The sequence below is a fragment of the Dendrobium catenatum genome, unplaced genomic scaffold (genome assembly GCF_001605985.2).
Source record: "Dendrobium catenatum unplaced genomic scaffold, ASM160598v2 fragScaff_scaffold_1122, whole genome shotgun sequence".
NCBI classification, from domain to species: Eukaryota; Viridiplantae; Streptophyta; class Magnoliopsida; order Asparagales; family Orchidaceae; genus Dendrobium; species Dendrobium catenatum.
The window spans coordinates 1207565-1226252 of NW_021319584.1; positions in this window are offsets into that span (position 1 = coordinate 1207565).

An 18688-nucleotide genomic window follows, 5' to 3' on the forward strand; every position below is an offset into this window, starting at 1 on the left:
AAAGTAGTCGCATAACCAAATTAGATCAATAAATAAAAAAGATTATTATAGTAAATATAAGACTGTTCAAATCCGAGTGAAGTCTTCAAAAAATAATAATTCTTATTATATATCAATCTTCTTCACGAACAACTTGAATTAAATTAATTACTCAAATATAAGTATTTTGATTATTTACTAAAAAAGTTAATTGACATAACATAATATTTAAAATCAAAAAAATACTTAATAAAGCTTGAGGCCATACATATATTCCAATAGACTGTCCAATTGTTGTTAAAGTATTGTACGGTCTAATCAAGTGTTTTCCCCAATTCACAAAAATGTTTATATGAATTGAAAACCAATTTAGACGTAATGGATAGTTACCAACCCTATGTGCAGGATCTATACTTTGAATATATCCAATTGCTACAGTTTTAGTAGAATAAAAAATACTTTTGACTGCAACTTGAGTTCCAACCTAATTGTATGAAGTTTATAAGATCTAACAAAAGTTTGTAACAACATATGAAAGATCAAAATATGGCTATAAAATTTCATAAGTAAATAATTTTCTTACTTGAATAAGAGTACTGTTATAGAAAGAGTGAATATTATAATTTTTAGAATATTGAGTAGCTCTTATTGGGGTGGTATTAGTAGCTTGCTGTGTACTTTGCATATCCAACTTCATTTTAAAAATTACCTCACCCTGTTCTTGAAATTTTTTTTACATTTTTTTAATGCTTCCTTGTAACCTTCCATTAATTTATAAGCACTACTTCGATTTGGGATTTCTCCCCATACAACTTAAGTAGTTACAAAAAATCCATACATGCAAACTCTTCCGACCTTATAATTTTCCAAGAACTTTTGAGAAAATATCATCTCTTACAACATCTTCTATTTGAGATGTTTTACTTCTTATTTCTTTCATTTTTTCCAACATATAATGAATATTAACACTTTCACATAATGTTTTGTACAGTTTGTAATTAGTTTATGAAATAGTTTATTATCAGCACTTACCAAGGCTTCACAACTATTAGGAATTCTTTCTTTTGTGTAACACTTTCAAACATTTCAACTCTCGTTGGTGAGTGACCTATGCTTTCTCCTAAACAATTAAATAAAATATATAAAAGTTAATTAAAATAAAAGAATAATTGACTTTAAAACTTAAGTCTAACACACACACTGACTCAAAATTATATACATATGAAATTTACCTTATCTTCACGCACTTGACAGAAACTCTTTTTTCCACTTATATGCATCAAACTCTTTCTCGACCTACTCTTTTTATTTTCTTCACTTATACACTGAACACAAATATGAATTAATAAAAAAATATAACATGAATAACACTTTAAAATTTAAAAGTTATAATAATATACCTTTGATTCTTCTGAATTCCAATAGGTTAGAATATTTTTCCATTGATCTTTGAGTATCCTTTTTGTCACATAACATAGTTGTAATGCAGTTGAATTTTTTTGTCATATTATTTATATTTAATGTCTACTTTCAAATTTCTCCATTTCTTCCCAATTGATTGACGAACCCATACATCACAAGCATGGGGAATCTCAAATTTCTCCTAAAAATATAAAATATTTTTATGTTATATCCAAATAATTTTTCTATTTTATGCATGCAACTAAAATCAAACAAAATAAGTATGAATACTATGAAGATAAATACTTGAACAACTTCTATCATTTTTTTTAATACTTTGGCATTTTATCCGAATATTTGATATTAATTGGTGCATGTTGCCCATTTCGAGCAATGGTTCATAAAAACTCAATAAATAATGATTTATTTTGCCCAATAGGATGACCATATTTTTTAAAATTAAAGTTGTTCGCCACCATGTTGGGTAGCATGATACCCCTAAATACTACACATATAGGTTGGACCTCTTTTTTGTTTTTGCTCCTCATTACTTCTACCTGCTATGAAAAGATATCTTAAAATTAAAATCTTGTAAGTAAGATAATGCAAATGTAAAATAAACATAGAAAATTTTTACAATATCTTTATTAAGAGATCCTGCAACATAATTTTTAATGGTATTTGTCGAAACATCTATTTCAACTTTAGTTTGTTCTTTGCATCATGTATTTCTAATATTTGTTCTGGTGTGTGGTAGCATTTCTTAAAAATCATTTTAAAAAATATAAATGAGTAGAGTTTAATGGAAGAAAAACAATACAATTATTCACTCATGTTGCTCACATAATCTATGGAGAAAAGTAAAGTGAACATAATATTTAAAAAAACTATAAGGATCAATACATCAAAATAAAATGCAATATTTAGATAAAAACACATAAGAAACACATAAAACCACAAAATGTTGGATACCAATTAGATTTATATAATGATTTCATGATTAAAGTATAGGAAAAGGGTTTTACATTACAAAATAAATAGCACACAAATCAATTACTCTAGTAGAATGCCATCAACTTCATCTCTAGTCCACTGAACTTCATCATCAATAAAATACTGTTGAGTCGAAGTCTTACTTTTCAAGTAGTCATCAACATCTGTGTCTATGTGAATGTTATCAATATTACTTCTTGGCGATGTTGTAAAAACAATATACCATGTAGGATTAATAGTATCTTCCACATAAAAAATTTGTTGAACTTGAGAAGCAAGCAAAAAAGGTTCTTGATGCCATTTAATTTTATTAAAATTAATTAAGTGAAGCCATCCTTGTCCTCCTTCTGTCTCTTTCCTTTAGAAACCCAATCACATTCAAATAAAACAGCACTTTGCTTTGCTGTATAGTCCAATTCAATTATATTTTTAAAGATCCTATAGTATGTCAAGTTACTTGAAATAGGGTTATTATCTTTGATACTAACAAAGCTTGAAGTTGGTTCTTTAGTCATCACTCCATAATTTTGAGTTTTTCTCTTTTCATCAAATCTTCAACATGAAATATAAAACCATTTATATGATACTTCTTGTATATAGAGTGACAACAGTGGACAGACCTCGAACTAGCTAAGCACCTCAAATTAGTAGAAATAATATCATCCTTCAATGGATCAATTGAAGCAAACTATTAAAATAAAGTAGATGTAATTAGTAAGAATTCTCATGTTAAGTTAATTAACATTGTATTACTAACCTTATTAGCAAACCAAGAAACAAACTCCACATTATGCACCCTTTTAGCTTCATGCTCTCTATAGCAAGACCTTTTTTTTCTTAACATTTCTTTGACTGAAGTGTAATGTTCACTGTATACAATCATAAAATTTATAAGAATGTAATAGTATTATTTATATAAAAATGAAAATAAGTATTACTCAAGTAATTTGTTTCTACCTAACATATGGCTCTATTTCCTTTCAATTAAAAAGGACACATTGATGTGCTTTTGTGAGTGTCTCATCATTGAAGATCTCCACCTCTCTCTTTCTAATGTCTGACCATTTATTGGAAATATATAAAGTCCTTCACTCAAAAAATTCTCATCCAATTCATTTCTTACAAGTTGATTATGCCTTGTTTTCGCATGCTTAGTAAAATATAAAGAGTAAAATGTTAAACATTCCTCCACAATATAGCCTTATGCAATTGATCCCTCTAGACGACTTCTATTTAAAACATATGGCTTTAACTTCCTCAAAAATCTAAAAGATTTGATTGATAAATGATATCAATTTTTTATTAAAGTTATATATGATAAAAGAAATAATGATAAATGAAATAATTACTAACCTCTCAATAGGATACATCCAACGATAATATATAGGACCTCCAATCCTTGCTTCGATGACAAGTGAATTGTCAAATGCACCATGATATCTTGGTAGTCTAAGCGCTTCCATGCTGGAGTGTCAGCCAGATACCTCATGCAACAATCTTTTATGCAATCTTCTTTATGCCATATCATATATGAAGCAGTCTTAGATGACATGAATAATCTATACAATCTTGATGTTAATGGGAAGTGCCACATGACTTTTCCTACAACTTTTTTATTTCTTTTACTTGATATATCTTTTGAAGTTCTATCTTCTGCAACCCATCTTGACTCATTACAAATCTCACATCCATTCTTAAATTCATGAGAACACCAATATGAAATGCAATCATTGCGACATGCATCATATTTTTTTATAACATAAGTCCAAATCCTAAATTATCTTCTTTGTCTCGTAATAAGACTTTAATAGATGAATACCTTCAATTGCTTCTCTTAACAAATCAAGAAAAATAGTAAATAATTTTTTAGTCCAATTACTAAAGCATTAAGTTGAAGTAGCCTAACAATAAAATCATGTTTTGAAATTTTTTTACCTCCGGGAAATAATTCTTGTTGTGAGTCACATATCAACTTATAAAACTTTGCATCATCTATACTTGGTTTATTAATTTCTTCCTATATATCTGCAGTATTACTTTCAAACCCAAATGCATCATGTAATAACCCTTCCATGTCATCATTAACATCATCAACATTGATGGAATGTGATCCAATGTCATTTCTAAATGAAGTTTCTCCCTAAGCAGTCCAATTACGATATCCCAATTTGAATCCTCTTCAAAGCAAATGAACTTCAACATCATCTCTTTTCCTAGAAATTCCATTTCCACAATCTCTACATGGGCATAATATCATTCCACTTGAACTCCCATAACTGAATATAAAATTTTGAAAGTTTTTAACCCCTTCTTTAAAAATTGTATTACTCCTTGAATAATATGTCAAACTTCTATTCATTTCCATATTGGAACCTTCATATTCTAAAGGAGAAATGAATATTAGAAAAACCATGAGTATATTCTTTGATTTGCATTATAAATAAAAAAATTGATTAAGTCAAAGATTCACATATAGCACCAAATAATGTACAATATAAAAAAAGAAGCCACACACCTAACAAAGCCCAAAGAAAAAATAATCAATAGAAAAGAATCATCCATTGTCAAAAACCGAAGCCAACTAAAATCATCTCGTAAAATAAGGAAAATGAAGTTTATCCAAAAACACATTTGACAAAATAATGCTGTGCCCATTAGTGTAAATGAACTAGAATTGAATTTAAAAAGTTGTTTTGGTTTGGTTTGATTCTCATGTTATTCTGGTTGGTTCCTTTTCTAATAATAGTGGAATCAAATTTGAGTCAGCTTGGGTACAAAATTTAGATGAAATCAATTTGAGCCAATCCAACTTAATTGCAACCCTAGTCGGGAAAATATCAATTCCACTTTTCTACTTTTTGTTACATCTTCTTGATGTTCTTTTAATATTAAAATTTCCATGTGTGTATTGTATAGGTTTTAAATTCTTTTGAAATAATTTGTATAGGTATATTTGCTAAAGGTTGAGGGCATTGCATTTTTAGTTTCTACCTGATCCTCTTTAAATAAAGAATGCACTAGAGGTGTGCCATTAGAACTTCATTCCATCATGCATTAAACACTCTTTTTTTTTTCCCTTCTTTGAGAGTTATGTTTCTTCTTGTATTTCAATATGATGTTGGTTGTTTCAAGTGGACTAATTTAGATATCATATCCTTCGAGCTTTTACATTGAATATTTGAAATGCTAATGTTAAGCTGAATATTTAGTTTTTATTCTTTTATTATGTTACTTTTCTTAAGTATCATTATCATTGCGGCATAATATGCTATTTATATATTTAGAGCGTGTGTTGTTAACTTTTCCAATTTCTTGTTAAAATTTTCAGATTGTTCAAGAGGCTTTGATGGAGTTCCTGTGTTTCAGGTGAAATTATATTGCAATTTACCTCTTTAGCTTCTTGTAATTTTCAACTATGAAGGCTCTTCATGGAATGACTTGAATGAATGAAATTCGATGTAATTTTTATATTATATTAATTGATTTGTTGGTGCAAAAATCTAATAAAACAAGCAGGAAAAAATACAATAGAAATGCCACTATAGAAAAAACATGAAATTACATTATTTAATGAGATTGACTAAACTTTATACGTGTTTGCATATAAATTTTTTTTAGTATACTTGAAATGATACATCACAATTTTTTTTAACAAAGTCCTTTATATATTTGTAGAAATTTAATAAAAGACATAATATGCAATACAAGAGATTTGGACTTGTTCATGATTTCACTTTCTTTTGGCTCCATGTTACTTTCTATGAGTAAAATAGACTTGACATGGAAAGTATCATTTTAATAAATTGATTATGATAAAAGCCCATGTTATCATTATGGGCTAGAGGACACTACTCATTATGTTCAACAATTTTGTTAATAAATCATGTTACAGACACATATTTTGAAACCAAAAGGAAGAAGACCCCAAGCACTTTTGAAAAGTAATACTAAGGAAAAGTGAAGAATGATCAGACAACATTATGCTGAGATGATCAAAATGGGCTAGAGGAAAATTAAAAATTCATTTATCATTTAATATAATTATATTAAGCCTTTTCCACATGTTAGAGTTGTTCCAAGTAAAAGCACTGCATGAAAAACCAATATCTTTTAAATTATAATCCAAAATAACTTTTTTGAAATCTTTCATAGCATGGGGTCTACGTGGTCTACCACCAATCCTCACAAAGAAATTAGAGATGGTGTTAAAGTCCCAATAAATAATTAATGAGTGTTAGAAGAATTAGTAAAATCAACTAACTAACTCAAAAGGATTTTTCTTCCAGAACACAAAAAGCAGTATAAATAGAGGAACAAAAAAACTAAAGATGAGAAACAATAACTTGAGTATGAATCACATGTTGGAAATCATGAATAATGTTGATACTCATAGGCTCATTCCATAATTTCTAAATCTTATTGGAATAATTAGCAAAATACCCATCATAAACAAGGAACTTATAAGAAGAACTTAGTTTAGATAAAGAATTTAAATGTTCTAATAAAATAAGAACATCAATATTATACAACTTAAAAAGATTCTTAACCCTCATTCTAGAATTAGAACACTCCACACCCCTATCACATTTTATATAAGAGCGTTAACTATTAGGAGAGTTCAAAAATTTTTTAGCACTGATAGAAGGAGGAGTAGGTTTAGGTACACTCTTATAATTCTTATTTTTCTTTTTCTGAACCTTAGTAAAACCATCCTCATTAACAATATATCCACCGTAGTTATTACAAGTGGACATTGCTGAATTTCAAACATATTCATGATCCTTGAACATCACAATAAAAGGGTCATGAAGAATAACATTAGTAATAGGAACAAAAATAGTTGAAGGATGAATTTCTCCCTACTCATAAACATCAGTCAACAACAAATACTATTCATAATTCCATTAAGTTTTCCATGCTCAAACATGTAATTGATTTATTATTAGTTGAACATGTTATACAAAATCTAACAATCATGAGTCATATTAATTAGGATATATCCTTATATTAATCTTCTAAGAAATATTTAAATAAACCTTCACATTCATCTACTCAGATATCTGAAGGAGTGTAGATTCCCATTCAAGTTGATCTAATAGTTCTTAAAGATGAAGTCCACGATGAGGTTTCAGTTGAAAAATATAAGAATATGTCTACTAATTAGTCATAAATGGTTCAGAAAGAGAACCTAAAATTAAAAGTAGCAATATAAATAATAAATTTGTAATGTCTTCAAATGGTAAAAGAAAAGCTTTTACACCCCTTACACTATATGATTTCCATTTAGACCAGGTAGTGGCTAAAAATTACCTTTTAGCACTTTGCAAACAGTCAACTTTCAATCCATCGTTCAAAAATTATGAGAATCTCAACAACCCTAGAAATCAAAATAGAAAGAAATTTTTTTGAACCATAAATAGTGGCATTTGACATTCAAAGGAATAAAGGTAGTGAATAAAAGTATTTTATCTGGTGCGGCCATCACAATTGGTGGAGGAGAATAAGAAGAAGCGAACAAGATGAAGTGGGCTAGTGATCCCTAAAAGAAGTGAAAGAGGAAAACAATTAAAGGAGGCGGACAAGAAGAAGAGGGCTAGCAAACCCTAGAAAAAGTAAAAGAGGAAAACCGTTGAAGGAGGCGAACAAGAAGTGTTTTAGCAAAGCCTATAAGAAGCGAAAGAGGCAATCCGTTGAAGGAGGCAAATAAGAAGAAGCACACGGGCATGATAAGTATAGCTTACTGCACAATGTCCTCTTAGCGCCAAATCACTGTTAATTAGCTCACGATGTCATATTTGCACCAAATCGTGTTAAATATCATGAGGAAAAACATGCCTTAATAAATATTTATAAAGGCACTTAAATAAAAATATATGTCCTTAAAAGTTAAATTTTTTTATAGTGGCCGGTTCTAACCCTCCCCATAATCTCTCTCCTATTATTTTGGAAGCTACTTAAACCCTCTCTCCCACTCTCATTCACAAATCAACTCCCTCTCTCCCTCTTCCATTTAAAAAACTCCAGTCGAAACGAACGTCATCTCCATCTTGCTCACTCTCGCGTGCAGACCAGCCCTTTGACTCCTTCCTATTCACAAGAATAGCCTTCCTCTCCCTTGTTCTCTATTTCACACAACCCTAGGATTGAGATATCCATTGGCAAGAATTCTGTCACCTCCTTCACTCTCATGGATAGAACCCCTAGCCGAGACTCTTTCGCCGTCTCTTCTGTTGACTTGCCCTGATCGATAGTCCCTAGCCACCTTGTCCGATCACTCCTTTTATCCAAGCTGAGAGTTTAGGTTTTTTTTTCTTCTTGCCATTTATTTCTTCTCCCTAATACTTTGTTTCTAAAAAAAAAAAATTAATACACTAGTTCATTGCTATCTCATTTCTTTCATTTTAAGGTTTAATGTTTGTTCTCTAATGAAAAAGGGAGGTTGTAGAGGCATTATTTCTAGAATATGTTCCTATTGCTTGTAATGTTTGTGTGTCATTGATGTTTCTTTGAGATTCCTATTGATAAGAAAGGTGATGGAAATTGCATTGATGTCTTCTTGTTGCAACTTTGAAATTCAGATTGTATGAAAGTTCTTTTAATTTTTTTTTTTTGCATCAGGATGAGGTATATATAAAAAGAATTTGTTGAAATCATGGGTTTCTTTCCTATCTTAATATTTCATGGGTTACTTAGATTATTACATTAATCTATAAAAAATAATCATCAATTAACTGTAAAGAAACTCTAAAACCAGCGGCATTGAATTCTTCTTTGAGTTTGGAAAGATGAAAAAGGGGGGAGGGGTTTATTTTGTTCTTGATGATATATATTGAAATAATGACTTGTGGTGGTTGTCCAAAAAGAGAAATCCTACCTCTATCCTACTAAATATTTATCTCGTTATCAATGTTAGATATTGATCTTCTTACCAAGTAATTTATATGTAACAATGCCGAGCATGACCTCTTAACAAAAGCTTGATGCAACTGGTGGACTTTGTTTAAATTAGAAAAGTTTTCATATACACTTGATATCATATAATACTTGTATATTGAGACAACTTTGCCCATTTTATGTTTTAAGGCTTGAAAGAGCATGAACCCTTCTTTTGTTTTAGGTGGTAATAGTAGGTATTTACAAGTTAGGTTCAATATGAAGCATGCAATAAAGGGACAAGAGTTCATTCTTTATGTCCACATTTATTCCCCTTTAGAAAGCATTGTTTATTTTAATAATCATTTTAATTGTAATTTGTCCCTTAAGTTTTTTTTTCTTGAGACATCATTTTTTAGTATTATTTTGTAATAAGAAAAAAAAAAACATTTGGTATTATAGTTTACAAATAGCATTGTATGTTGAAATGCCTTGGAAGAGAAGTTGTGTAAAGTGTTTTGAAAAAGTGAGGTGAATAAAATTATGTTAGTTTGGAAAAGTGAAGTTTGTGAATTTTTATAAAGTGTGTGTACCTTAAAAAAAACAAGAATGAACTGTTTAATTTTGAAAAGTAAGTGTGTGTGCTTTAGAAGTGAAGTGGTTTTGTGTACAAGTTGATAAGTGAAATATGTATATGCGTATCAAAAGGTGTATCATATCAAAAGTTCATGTTTTGAGAGTTGAAATGTTTTAAAAAGTTTGTGTATTAAAAGTTGAGATGTGTTAAAAAAGCATTGAAAGTTTAAAGTGGAGTGTTTATGTGTATTGAAAAGTGATTTGTGTGTAAAATTGGAACATAAGGTGAGTGAAAAGTGGGAAGTGGTGATTATATGTTTTAAAGGTGAATGTGTAGGTTGGAGAAGTTTTGTGTGGTAAAAATGAGAAGTAAAGTGTTCAGATTTTTAAAAATTGATTTATGTGTTTGGAAAAGTTGAAAATTGTATATTTTGTGAAATGTGAAAAGAGTTTGTTTAAATGAAAAGTTTAGTGTGTGATCTTTGAATGGTAATGTGAAGCTTGATTGTTGGAGAATGAAAAATGTTCTTTTTGAAAAGGTGATGTGTAAGAGAGAGGAGGAGTGAATTGTGGAGTTTTGATAGAGTAAAGTTCTTTGATATATTTATGTTTTGAAAGGTGATTGGGTGATCTTTGAAAGGTAAAAGACGTATGCTTTGGAGAGTGAATTATGAATGTGAGTGTGAAAGATGATTTGTGTGTATATGTGTTGAAAGATGAAAGGTGTGGACATTGGAGAGTGCGTTAGTTGGGTGTTTATTAGAAAATAAAAGTTTTAAAGAAAGCAATGCATTCTTTTTCTCTCTCTCTCGACCCCACTCTCTCTCCCTTCTTATACTACTTTTCCTTTCTTGTTCCTCGAGGTGAATGTTGGAAAAATGCGAAGTATCTTTCAAAAGTGAAAAGTTCAGAAGGAATTTAACTGAACCAATGTTTAAGCCTTAAAAAAGGTACATTTTAATTTAAATAGTATTCTTTAATTATTTTCTTTTTGCATATTAAACATGCTCTCATACCTTTTTTTTTCCCTTTGTTTCCATGAATTGCGATGAATGATATCGATCAACAATTCAAAAGGAAACAAGGATAAAAGTGTTAGTCGCCCCCATCTAAAGTATTATTTAGAACCGAAAACCCATTTACAACCATGCTTATGTTCGAAGGATTAGTAATAATACTTTTCATCCTATATAACATTGATGACACTTAAGGACACAAATTAAGGATGGGTCTTAGAAAACATAGATTTAGAATGCATGCACCCTTTAGGAAAGAAAACATAAAATAATGAAAACTTATTGACACCTCACCATAGGATTAGTGGATACCTTTTACTTAAATGCAATCAGCCCTAAATAATAATCAAGCGATCATTCAAATTCTCTTTAAAAATTAACAACTATATTATAAATAATAATTCAAACCAACTATAAAATAAATGTATAAATTAATTTTATGAAAATAATAGGGATAAATCAATTGTAAAATTAAAACAAAAATCTTTAGAATCATAAATGATTAAATAAGAATTGGATCTAACAAAAATTTGTAACAACTTAAACAGATAAAACATAAAAAAGGGAGTTAAATGAAAAATTAAATCAATTTAATAATCAATATAATAATAATAATAATAATAATAATAAATCTAAAAAATATATTAAATCTTTAAAAATTAAATAAAATCCTCAAGAATTTGATAAATATCAATAATTTAATAAATTAATTAAAATTTCAATAAATAATTTAAAATTAATAAATCACCAAATTTTAAATAAATCATTTAAATTTTCAATAAATAATTAAATTAAATAATCTAAAAAAAAGATTAATTAAAATATCCTAAGTAACTAATCTTATTAAATCACTTTAATAGTTAAAATTCAATTTAAAATAAAGTTCAAAATATTAAAGTCACCAAAATTTAAATTCAAACATAAAATATCCTTGGCCTTTCAACAAACTAAATCCAATCAATTAGAAAAGTTCAACTAATAGTTAACTTGGAACATACACAAACCACATAGCTTATTATGCATACTTAGATTTGTTTGTTAGGATAACGAACTCTAGCTTTAGGTTAGGCCGATGTTTACTTTCTTACTGCTGTGTGACGGGCTTTCTCAAAACTTTCACTACATGCTGGTCGTAATGATTGATGTGTTTATTTATTTACTTACTCCTGTAATCTGAGAATTGATGTGATGGGGTATATATTACCCCAAGGTTAGGAACAATTTGAATGCTCATAGAATTTTCTGCACGTTGCTATGCTCGTGCAGGGCTAAATCAAATTTTGGCAAATTAAATATTTAAACTGATGAAATTTTATGCAGGAGAAAAATGCTAAGTCCCTCTAAAATTAAAAGAGTATGATCAAGTGTGACTGATGAAATTTAATTTAAATTCATATATATCTGCTTAGGATGATTTTATTATAAAGTACTTAGGATAACCCTGCAGGTGGTCTAAATTTTTTTTTATATATGAAATGTAAAGTAAATTTATTGAAAGGAGATGTAATGGGAAAGTGGTTTGAAGTAGGATATCACATCCAACTTGGAAACTAAAAAGAAAAGAATATCTCTTAGAGGAATGTTATATTCTATTTTAAAAGACAAGTTAGGATGACTTTAATATACAAATGGGAAAAGAAAATACCCCTTCAGAATGAGTTTCTTTTCATTTGGATATCTAGACCCGATGGATTCAAGGAGCTCACAGAAAGAAAGAAGGCTAAGGACAGAAGATGAAGAAGTGAAAAAAGAAGAGATATCCCATTTCAAAATCACTTGCATCAGCTTAGGATTAGAATAAGGATTTATTATCAGTGGTACCTGGCCACTTTACTTTTTAGGAAATTATGGGTTGTAAATAAAGTGGCACTTTCCATATGGACATTATACATTATATTTTGGATAATTTAATTTGTCTATTTACATTATTTGTGCAGTAGAATTAACTATTTTTCTAAGTTTCCTTACATGCTATATTTTTTTTTAAACTGGATACGATCAGAGTTTGTGTGAGCGTACGAATAAAATTTTTATACTTAAAACTCTAATAAAATGTGTAGGCTCACATAAAAAGCTTTAATGTTCTAAAAATTAAGGTCAGGACTGCGGAGAGTCTGCATATGCATATTATTACCTTCTCTTCCTTATTAGGCTCCTCCCTGCCTAAGGGTTTTGACAAACCACCTAGCCTATTAGGGTACAGTTTTGTCAAGAAGATGTTGTGCAATCTCTAAGGAAAAATCTATTTTTCTAATCCATATTTTAAAACTACTTCATAATCATTTTATACGTTCAAGTCAATTAACATGCATTACATTAGATATAAATTAAAAAGTCTAAAATTTTAATTGCATTTTACTTTCAAGCCTCATTTAGCCTACATAAGTTGAGGATTCAATTAGGATATGTCTTAGATGTCTTCCTCCAATTCTTTAAAACTTAAACAAAGTCTCTACCCATCTTTCATAAAGAGATCATACACATGGTTTTAACGTGCTTAGGGAATTAGCTTGCTCCTTAATGCAGGCTGGCATAAGTTTAGATTTACACTTCATTAGATTGGTTCTGGTCACTACTTTGTAGTACAAAAGTTAGATTTAGGTTTTGAGGTAGATTTTTAAATCTTAAGTCCTCATCCTCCGGGAAAATAATCCCAACTTTATAACAAAATACCTACTCAAATATAAAAATTTACTTTTAAAATATAAAGCCCAATGTAGGATAGACTGAGGTTGTCTCTGAGCTTCTTAGAATCTGACACCTCCTACTTTTCCTCCTTTGACTCATTAATAATGATTCAATGTTGATCTTTCTCCTTAAAAAATTCCCGCTTCTTTCCTTATCTTCCACTTTGTAATCAAAGGGTATAAAATTATTGATTTAATCGAGAGTTTTCTTAGGAGAACACCTCCTAAGATTTAAATAACTATAGGGGTTTGCCCCTATAGAGATTTGAGAACTCTAGATTAAAATAAAAGTTTTTTTTTATTTTTATAGAACAAGAAAAAAATCTTTAGAAATGCAGATATCTTTTCAAAAACTATATTTCTAATTTTAAATATACTTATAGAATATTATTATTATCTTTTCACATAATATAATATTCTATTTGTTATATTCAACTTTAGAAATGATGAATTTTATAAAACTCGTTCTTATTTTTAGATGTCTTAAAGATGTTTTGTTCATCTTTTTAAGATGATATGATATTGTCCTTGTTACATCTAAATAAAAGAATGGATAAACATTTCAAAAACCTTTTTTTCTATTTTTAAACACATTCTATAGAATTTCATATTCATCTTTTGAGCGGATATGTTTTTCTTTGTGTTTGATCATAGAAATATAATTTTCTAAAACACTATTTTGACATTCAATCCATTGTAAAATACTATGTCAGTCTCCTGAGACTATACTTTGTTCTCAATGTAGTATTTTATTACAATATAAGAGAAAAACAAATTTACGTAGCGGCAACACATTTTTTTCCCATACATTTCTCACCTAAGGTATAATTATTTTCAAACTCAAAACCCTCAAACCATGCTTTTAGTGCTAATGAAAATTTCTTTCACTAACTTCTTTGAATAATATGATTAAAAAAACTTGTTAATCAATATATATTTTGTTTGTTTCAATTTGCAAGAATTTATTATATATGAAATTGCATGATATAATAATAATTATATAACCTACTACCAAGGGATGAATCCTTCTTGAATAAAATAATAAACAAAATTATAAATCTCTTAACCAAGAATCTTCCAAAATTAAACATAAATAAGATAAATCAAAGAATCATAAAATTAGCCACAAAGTATTCAAGAACACAAGCATATATGTGGTTCAACACGAGGTGCCTAGCTACATCCATAGGGAGAAAGAGGGCTAGCAACTTTTACAATAACATGCATAAATATAGAACTAGGTTATCTTAATCTGAGGCAAATATTTTTCTAAAATAATATTAAGAAGGATCATACCTGATCATATCTTGGATATGAAGATAGAAAATGAAATCTTTAACAAATTGAACCACTTATCCTTGTTTCTTTCTTTAATCCTAAGAGATTATGGAAATTTTGCTAGTGATTACAAGGAAAAAGTGAGCTCCAACTATTGTCCCCTCACCCTTCTCCCTCTTCCTAGCTTTCAAATGAAACTCATCTTCCTCTTAGTTAATCCTTTGCCAAGACCAGCCTCTTAATCTTTTGCTAGTTCTCTCCTCTACTATTCTAAATAAGAACTGCTCTATAGATTTTCTCACTTGATTTGTTTGCTTTTTTTCTCTAAGTGACTCATAAAAGAGATATTGTTCAACTACTTAAAAGAATAGGAAACTAGAAACCAAGCCACATATAAGGCTATACAATAGAGGCAACATAAGAGAAATTTAGTTAGCTATAAAATAATATTTAAGTAACAAACTAGTGCAAATTAATTAAACTAATTACAACTAATATTGATTCACTAAATTAATTAGCAATATAATTAACAATCCACTCCTTGAATTTAATATTAAGTAAGTCAAGGCACTTCTTTTCCCCAAATCCTCCTTAACTAAGAGGCCTACCTACCTAATTTTTTTTTTTAGAATTGCTAATAGCATTAAAAAAAGAAAAATAGAAGCCTAATACAAACTACTAAGTGATAGAACATCTATCTTTCCTCCTTTAGTAGAACAAGAAAACTAGGAGGTAACTTATTGAAATCAAGAACATCCTAAAAGAAAACACCATCTAAAGCTAAGTTAGCCCAAAAATCGGCTAACTTATTACAATTCCTAGAAATGAATTTGAATAAAAGAAAACCAAAGTTGTTTAGAAATGATATGTCCTCCACACCATTCTCATGAATCCTCGAAGCCGCCTTGCTAGCCGAGTTTTGTAGATACTTCATGACGTTATAATTATCTCCTTCAATTATTAAACCTTTAGCAACCATCATCCAATCCATAATTGCCTTCTTCAATGCTAGAAATGCAAGAAATTCCAAAATTCCAACATCCCAATGAATATATTTATACCCGAAAGTAGCTAAGAATATGCCATTATGGTCCCTAAAAACACCTCCAATAGCAGCTAGATTAGATGGTAACATGATTGCATCAAAGTAAACTTTAATCCATTCGACAAGAGGAGGGTGCCAAGAGTTTGAAGATAGCCTAAGATGATTTGCACCCCAATAATCCGAATAAAGATTAAAGTTTAAAGAAATAGAAACCATACTAATAGCTTCTGAAGCAATATAGCACAAACCAAACTCCTTATCTCCATGCTTTCTTCGGTTCCTGTTACCCCAGATCAAATAGATTATATTACAATAAAGATTTCCCATGAATGAATTTCTTGCTGACAAAACATCCAATGTTTAATAGCACTCCACAAAATTTGAGAAAACTGGCACAAGAAATCCCCAACTATTCAATACCTCCATAACTTGCTCAACCATAGAGCACCAATAACAACATGATCCAGATTTTCCACTCTGATGCAACCCCTTGGATAAGAATTATCATTTTCCAATCTTCTATTCATTAAAAAATCATTTGTGGGAATGGCATTCTTCAAAATTCTCCACAAAAAATAGTCCACCTTAGGAGATAAGTGTAGTTTTTTTAACCAGCTCCCATAAAATGTTGATTCCCTATTCATCAAAATGGTTCTAGTAATTAAGGAAGCAATTGACCTTCCCAAAAAGTTATAATTCCAACTTATCATGTGACATTTATGGATAAATAATAATATGAGAAATAGTTTCAACTAAGCAAGTACCAAACCATTTGTGAAGCTCAATAGTATTCCAACATTCTCCAACAATGTAAGCTTCAAGAGAAGGGATGTCCTCATCCAAAATAAAAAAAAATGTTGGCCACTTTCCAAGCTCTTACCAAGAATCCACACATCCTTTAGTACATTTATAGAAGAACCTGTAGCCAATTTCTACCTAACCACCGACTGGAGTGCTGTCAACCCGCTAGAAACAACCTTGCAAGTATTGGATCTATATCTCCGGTAATCAACATCCCTAAACTCACCATATTTTGGTTTCAACATCCTGTTTAAAAGAGAACCAGGAGAATTTAAAAAATTCCAAGCAAACTTTGCTCGAAGAGGACCAACAATAGATTCTGCTGAATGTAGCCCACATCCTCCTAGCTCCATCAGCTTGCAAAGTTCCTCTCAAGCAACATAGTGTAATCCATGGTTGCTCCCTTATTTATTCCACAAAAATCCCTACACATCTTATCAATCTTTCTCAAGATACTAATAGGTGCTGGAGTATGCAAAGCAAAGAAAACTGGTAAAGATAAGATAACTGATCTTATCAAAATAAGTTTCCCTGCTAAAGACATATGATTCTTACCCCATATTCTCAACTTGCTAGCAATCTTCTCCAAAATAAACAAAAAATTTGCCAAAAATAACCTTCTAAGAGGCATTTTAATTCCCAAATAAACCATATCTTTGACCTCCTTAAACATAAGCAGGTTCAAAATATACCTTCTATTCACATGATGGACGGATTTCCCCAGGATTACACTTGACTTTTAAATGTTGACCACCTGCCCTATCTAGCAACAATAATCAACTATAATTTTCCTGATTCTCTTAATATTAATAACTTTGGCTTCAAAGATTGTCAATATATCATTAAATGACTGATTTTAGGAGCACTTAGAGCAGCTTTGATTCCCAACTGACTTCCATAAAAATTGAAAGCAATGGATAGCAACTGAGATCAAAGAATAAAAAGATATAGAGAGAGGTGACATCTTTGCTTGAAGCCACTTTTAGCTTCAATCCAATCCGTTATATTACCATTAACAAAAATGGAGAACTAAGGATCAACAGCACAATCCATCACAAGATTAGAAAACCGAGTAGGAAAACCAAAAGAATACATAACTTGCTTAAGAGTTGACCAATCCAAGCTATCGTATGCTTGCTCCATATCAATTTTAATTGCCACCAAACCCTTTTTAGATTTAGAATACCTAAATTTATTAAAGAGTTCTTGGACCAAGAGAATATTATCAGAAATAGGCCGCCCTTTGATGAAAGCAACTTGAACATCCGAAATTAGTTTATGAATAACCATCATAAGTCTATTAAGTAAAATCTTTGCCACAATCTTATAAATAGATAAACACAAGCTAGTCGAACATAAATGGGAAGGAAGAACATGATTTGAAACCTTGGGGATAAGAATAACAAGTGTATCCTTCCACTTAGAACACATATTTCCCGAATAGAAAAAAATGTGAATTAGCAAGCCAAACATCCTGATTTATAATACTCCAATAAGATTTAAAAAATGAATATGTAATATCATCGACACCATGGGAAATATTCTTACCCTTGAAATTAACCACATATTCCATTTTCTGAAAGGAAATATCTGCATCCAAAAGAACGCAATCTTTATGACATAATTTGTTAATAAATGGTGGCCAACCTCTCAACAAACCTACCCTTTCTCTCCATTTGTTAGAGAAAAATCGGAAATAGATATCTTCAATACCATTTTGGTCATCAACCAACTTTCCCATATCATCCTTCACTTGGTTAATGCGATTTGAATTTCTACTTCTATTCACAACAGCATGAAAGAAACTGGAATTTTTATCTCCATCTTCTAACCATTTTACCTTTGCTCTTTGCATCCACCATGTTTTTAACCGAGCCAATGTTGAATTAAATTCAATAACTTTGGAGTTTAAAATCAAGATCTTATCCTCAGACAAGCCACCATTATCTGATTCTTCAATTTGTAGGTCCGCAATTTCCAATTTCAGATTATCCTTCATGCCATTTAAATTATGAACTTTAGCTTTACACCAGAAATAT